Source organism: Papio anubis, chromosome 1 (genome assembly GCF_008728515.1).
Source record: "Papio anubis isolate 15944 chromosome 1, Panubis1.0, whole genome shotgun sequence".
Classification (NCBI taxonomy): domain Eukaryota; kingdom Metazoa; phylum Chordata; class Mammalia; order Primates; family Cercopithecidae; genus Papio; species Papio anubis.
The window spans coordinates 8,244,743-8,251,121 of NC_044976.1; positions in this window are offsets into that span (position 1 = coordinate 8,244,743).

Below are 6,379 nucleotides of genomic sequence, written 5' to 3' on the forward strand. Positions count from 1 at the left end.
CAGCTGCTCGTCCTGGCTTCCAGGCCAGTGGAGACGGAGCTTCCCATTGAGGCTAAGCTGTTCTGGATGGCCTGTCCCAGGCAAGGTGGCCCCTCCGTCCCACCCTCCTCCTCCTCTCCCATGTGTGTCTCTGTGGAGGGGGCACCAGCAGGACTGTGACCAGCAGGACTGTGCTGGCTTTCCCAGGGCCACATCTCTCCTTGTTTTCTCTGAAAACATTCCCCCGTCCAAAACGAATGAGGACAATTGACCTAGCCAAGGTTACCTTGGTCTTCCTGGCCCAGTGTCGGTTCCCAGCGTATTTTTACGAGCTGTTTAATCTGCACACTGTCCTCTGTTCTCAATAAATGGGGCTGCGCATTCCAGGATGGCCTCGAATGATAACACCAGCCGTCTAGACGGAGACCAGCCCACTGACACTATCATAAATAAAAATAGCTTTGTATTCCAGTCTCTTGCCAGAGCCTGGGAGGGGCCAGCACATTCCCTGCAGGCTGGCTGTGCCAGAGCTCACCCAGTCTCCCTGCCTGGCTCTGCCCTGCACCCCATGCCCGGGGGAGCCTGACAGAGCCCGCACCGCCTGTGGGCAGGAGGGAGGAGGCAGATGTTCCTGGAGTGGCCTGCTGGGACCGCATTGGTGAAGCTTCCGTACGATGTCTCCTTGATGCCCCTCACTGCACGTGGCCTGAGGAAGCTGCATGGGCAATGGATACCCAGGCGGTCATCTGGGGCTTTACTTTGTTTTTGTTTTTGTGTTTTTAAGGCAGAATCTCACTCCGTTGCCCAGGCTGGAGTGCTGAGGCGTGATCTCGGCTCACTGCAGCCTCCGCCTCCCAGGTTCAAGCGACTCTCTTGCCTCAGTCTCCCAAGTAGCTGGGACTACAGGTGCGCACCACCATGCCCAGCTAATTTTCTGTATTTTTAGTAGAGATGGGGTTTTGCCATGTTGCCTAGGCTGGTCTCGAACCCCTGGCCTCAAGTGATCCACCCGCTTCAGCCTCCCAAAGTGCTGGGATTACAGGCGTGAGCCACCGCACCTGGCCTTGGGGCTTTAACTTTGAACTCCAAAGTCAGAGCTCTACCCACTGTTCCCTGGGCCCAGGCCTGCCCTGGGACAGGCTGCAGGACCCAGACCCGGGACTGCCTGGGATTACACCCAAGACAAAAGGTGCTCAGCCCAAGAAATGAAGGCCTGAAAATGTAGGGATTTGCAGTTGCTCGCCCCTCCTCTCATGGTCCTCGCTCCCTCCGTTGCTCGCTCACTGACTGCTCCTTCACTTGCTCCTTGAACAGTGAATGCCTGTCCTTGAGGAGCCGGGATAGGGTGGGCTCAGATCTCAGGGCAGCAGACAGGCGGAGGCAGCCGGGGTCCTGAGCTCAGTGGCCACGGCGCTGCTGCACACATTATGTGGGTGTGCCAGGGTGTGCAGGGTGTACTGGCATCTCCCTGTGTGTCCAGGCTAGTGTGGAGCTTCCTACTCCAGGCCACAGGCACAGGCCCAAGTCTCCACACTCACCCACATGCTCTCAATCGATTAGTTTACATCTACACTGAGAATGGCGGCCTGGTGGGTGACATACCCTACTGCAGTACACAACCTGAATACCTGTACAAGGCAGCCCTGCGCCACTTTCCCTCCCTTCCCCATTCGGATCAAGTCTCGGGAACAAAAATCCTAGCTGCTCTTTGGGTCTGTAGAGTCTTCATTTTGGCCTCTCATGTGGGTGTGGTGAGCCATGGGGGACAGTGGGTGAGCAGAAGAAGGAGAGTTACACAGAACGAAGAGGATTCTGTAAGATGGAACTGGCTGAAGGTGGGGAATAGGGCCGTGGGCTGGATATGACCCAGCACACCATATGTGCCCTATAGATGGGGTAGAGCTTCTGTTTTCATTACGAGTGACCGGGGGACCAGGTCCCTGCCGTGCAGGCTCCTAATCCAGTGCTCTGGCCCATCCTGGAGGGGAGGCTTCCCGAGTGGGAACTAGTAACACCACACTGACTTCCTGTTCCACAGCCCTGAGGCTCTCCAAACCCTGCCCCTCCATCCACAGAGAGCGGGGCCCTCAAGAGCCAAGCCAGAGGAAAATGGGGGCCATGGGCTGACCCTCGGAGGGACAATGCCAGCACAGCGCATCCCGAGAAGCACTTGAGGCCCTCCCCCACTCAACAACAGCCAGGAGGACGCGCGGGTCCTTCTGTTGGGATCCCTGCTGACCTTCTTTATCTAAACGGCTTGTTTATTTATGTATTTATTTATTTTGAGACGGAGTCTCGCTCTGTTGCCCAGACTGGAGTGGCGCAATCTCAGCTCACTGCAACCTTCACCTCCTGGGTTCAAGCGATTGTGCCATCTCAGCCTCCCGAGTAGCTGGGACTACAGGGGTGCGCCACCACACCTGGCTAGTTTTTGTATTTTTAGTAGAGTCAAGGTTTCACCATGTAAGCCAGGCTTGTTTTGAACTCCTAACCTCAGGTGATCCACCCGTCTCAGCCTCCCAAAGTGCTGGGATTACAGGTGTGAGCCACTGCACCCGGCCTAAATGGAATCTGTAGACCTAAACATTCAGTAAGGAATTTCCAGAATCATGCCAAGCAGATCTGTGATGGGGAGGGGCCATCCCGCCAGTCCCCAGCTCAGGACAGGGCTCTCCAGAGGGAGGGGTGCCTGCAGGCCTTCATGAAAGGGGCTTCACACACTGGAGGCTTTTCTGCTTCCCCTCGCTCTCTCCCCTTCCACCAACAGTGCACAAAGCGAGAAGAAAATGCCTCTCTGCCCAAGTACTCAATAGTAACGATGTTGGAAGAGGAGCGAGTGAGAGCCTCCTGTGGCCTCAGCTTCTACCTACGTCATGACACAGAGACTGACCACCAGGCCAGGTGTCCCCTCACCTGCGGGGGCCATGGAACCGGCTTTGCTGCGCCCCCAACTTCCTGCCCCACTACGTGTCTCCCCGTCCCAGCTGCAAGGAAGAGAATCAGAGAAAATACTGGGAGACGCAAGGGGGTAACAGAACAAGGAACGGCGAAGAAAAGAAGGGAAGACCAGCCGCTCATCCCTTCTCCCCAGGGACAGGAGTGGAGGGAAGAACGGAGGTGAAGATGGCCCCTCTAGAAAGGACTAGGACCAGGGCAGGACCAAACCGGCAGGTCTCTTGACTTGTCACCAACCTTCCCTTCTCCAGCACACAGGAGGAGCTAAATCAGAAGCAGAAGGGAAGAATGAAGAAGAGACCAGAGCATTTCAATGCACAGGCCTGAGCATTTTACATTTGAAATTGATGGGACTGGGCACAGTGGCTCATGCCTGTAATCCCAGCATTTTGGGAGGCCGAGGCAGGTGGATCACTTAAGGTCAGGAGTTTGAGACCAGCCTGGCCAACATGGGGAAACCCTGTCTCTACTAAAAATACAAAAAAAAAAAAAAAAAAAATTAGCTGGGTGTGGTGGCACACACCTGTAATCCTAGCTACTTGGGAGGCTGAGGCACAAGAATCTCTTGAACCCAAGAGACAGAGGTTGCAGTGAGCCGAGATTACACCACTGCACTCCAGCCTGGGTGACAGAGAGAGACTCTGACTCAAAAAAAAAAAGAAAGAAAGAAATTGAAAATGATAGGAAAATCTGTGAGTCAAAGAATAGGGAAAAGTAGTTTGACCTTGCACAGCTGGCAGACAGGAACTGGAGGAACAATCAAAAGACTCCAGGCTATTCCATAAACCAGCTCCGAAAGCCCCATGCAAAGCCCCCCAGAACATTCCACCACATTTAATGCTGGCAGCACTCCTATGAGACTGCAGTTCTGTCCTCTTTCTACAGAGGGGGAAACTGAGGCACAAAAGGGGAAAGCCTTGACCAAAGTGTGACTCACAGCTGGCAGGAGGCAGGGCCAGAGTTCAGACAGAGACTGCTCTGACTCCAAGCCGCGCCTTGTCCCCCTCGGCCTCTCTGTGCCCCGCACCGCCTGGCACTGTGTTAGCTCAAGACGTGTTTATTCAATGCACGATCTGGAATAAACAAAGCCCTCCCATCTCGCACATCAGCCACTCAAACAAGCATTTGTTGAGGATGTTGAGGGTGACAAAGGCAGCATTCGGCCAGCGGCCCTGACAGCCTCCAGGCTGGCCAGGCACAAGCTGATCTAAGAGGAGACAAAAGGGAGACATCCACAGACAGGATAATTGACGAGTGCCCCGCTCTGCTGCACCCCTGGGGAAGCTCAGAGGCTGGGGTTTCAGATTTGGGCATGGCACTTGCTGAATATCTCCTAAGACCTGGGTAATCTGCTCACATCCAAAGTCCCACTAGAGCCTCTCAAGAAAGGCGAGCAGGCCCCCTTTTTACAGCAGGAGAAGCTGAGGCCCAGAAGGTTCAAGGGCGGTCCAGGTTCACATAGCCTGATTACGGTAGGCAGGGCTCCTCCAGAGCCACAGTGCCTGAGGCTGGAAGGGCACACTTTGAAGTAGCAGTTTGGCCAGCCGGGATGGAGCTGAGTCATCCGTCCCTGGGGAGGGTTTATGGTGTTGAAGTCCTTGGGACCAGGTCGGGGGTGAGGACGGTGAGGACTAAACTCTGACCTTTTTTCTCTCTTGCCCAAATTCATATCTAAGGGGCCTAGGGAGTGTGAAAGGAAAATAAATCTTGGGATCCCAAAATCACTAAGCTAAAGGGAAAAGTCAAGCTGGGAACTGCTTAGGGCAAACCTGCCTCCCACTCTAGTCCTCAAAAAAAGAGCTACTAAGATTTAAAAAAAAAAAAAAAAAAGCTACATGGCTGGGCACAGTGGCTCACGCCTGTAATCCCAGCACTTTGGGAGGCCGAGTCAGATGGATCACAAGGTCAGGAGATCGAGACCATCCTGGCTAACATGGTGGAACCCCATCTCTACTAAAAATACAAAAAATTAGCCCGGCGCAGTGGCGGGCACCTTGTAGTCCCAGCTACTCGGGAGGCTGAGGCAGGAGAATGGCGTGAACCCGGGAGGCAGAGCTTGCAGAGAGCCGAGATTGCGCCAATGCACTCCAGCCTGGGCGACAGAGTGAGACTCCACCTCAAAAAAAAAAACAAAAACAAAAACAAGAAAAACTACATACCTCCCTCACAATTTGTCCGCAAGGAAATTCCTTGTGGACAAAGGACAGACCGAACTCAGTCATCCTTTGCTCACTGAGATCAATGCATATCTGATTGCTTCCTTTGGAAAGGCTAATCAGAAACTCAAAATAATGCAACCATTTGTCTGTTCATCTACCTGTGACCTGCAAGCCCCTTCCCCACTTCGAATTGTCCCACCTTTCCAGACCAAGCCAATGGACATCTTACATATATTGACTGATGTCTCATGTCTCCCTGAAGTGTATAAAACCAAGCTATGCCCCGACCACCGTGTATAATTCACACGTCGTCAGGACCTCCTGAAACTGTGTCACAGGCATGTCCTAACCTTGGCAAAAGAAACCTCCTAAATGAAGACTTGTCTCAGATACTCTTGGGTTTATAGGAGTCACACCCTAGAAACCGTAGAATCTCATCAGATGGGTTTTAGTTAATCTGATATAACGTGGCTTACTTTTCAACCTGACTCCAACATAACATCACATGACAGATAAAGAAACAGATAAAGAAGGAAGTAATCTCAACACTTTGGGAGGCTGAGGCAAGAGGATCGCTTGAGCCCAGGAGTTCGAGACCAGCCTGGGCAGCATGGTGAAATCCTGTCTCAACAAAAAATAAAATAAATAGCCAACATGGTGGTCCCAGCATGTCTGTAATCCCAGCTGCTCGGGGAGGCTGAGGTAGGAGGATGGCTTGAGCCTGGGAGGTGGAGGCTGCAGTGAGCCCTAATCACCCACTGCACTCCAGCCTGAGTGAAGGCAAATTTGCATCTGTAAAGAATCTCTATTAACATAACTAAATTTTTACCCCCTTCCAGGCCCTCCCAATCCTGAAGAGATGAACTGAGAGTCTTGCACCTTTTAAGGGTCTGAGTAGGAAACAATTGCCATCTGCTGTCTCTAAGGGTGCTCACCCAGGAGACTTCATAAGAAGCTTGGTCTCCACAACCCCTTATCTTAACCCAAACACTCCTTTCTACTGATTCCAGGCTTTTAGATAATATAACTCTTTCAACCAATTGCCAAGCAGAAAATCTTTGAATTCACCTACAACCTGTAAGCCACACTCCCACTGCCCCACGCCTCCACCCTTTAAGTTGTCCCAACTTTCTGGACTGAACCAATGCATTCCTCACGTGTGTTGCTGATGCCTTAGGTCTCCCTAAAATACATAAAACCAAGCTGTCACCCAAACACGTTGGGCACATGTTCTCAGGACCTCCTGGGCTATGTCTTGGTCATGGTCCTCACATTTGGCTCAGAAT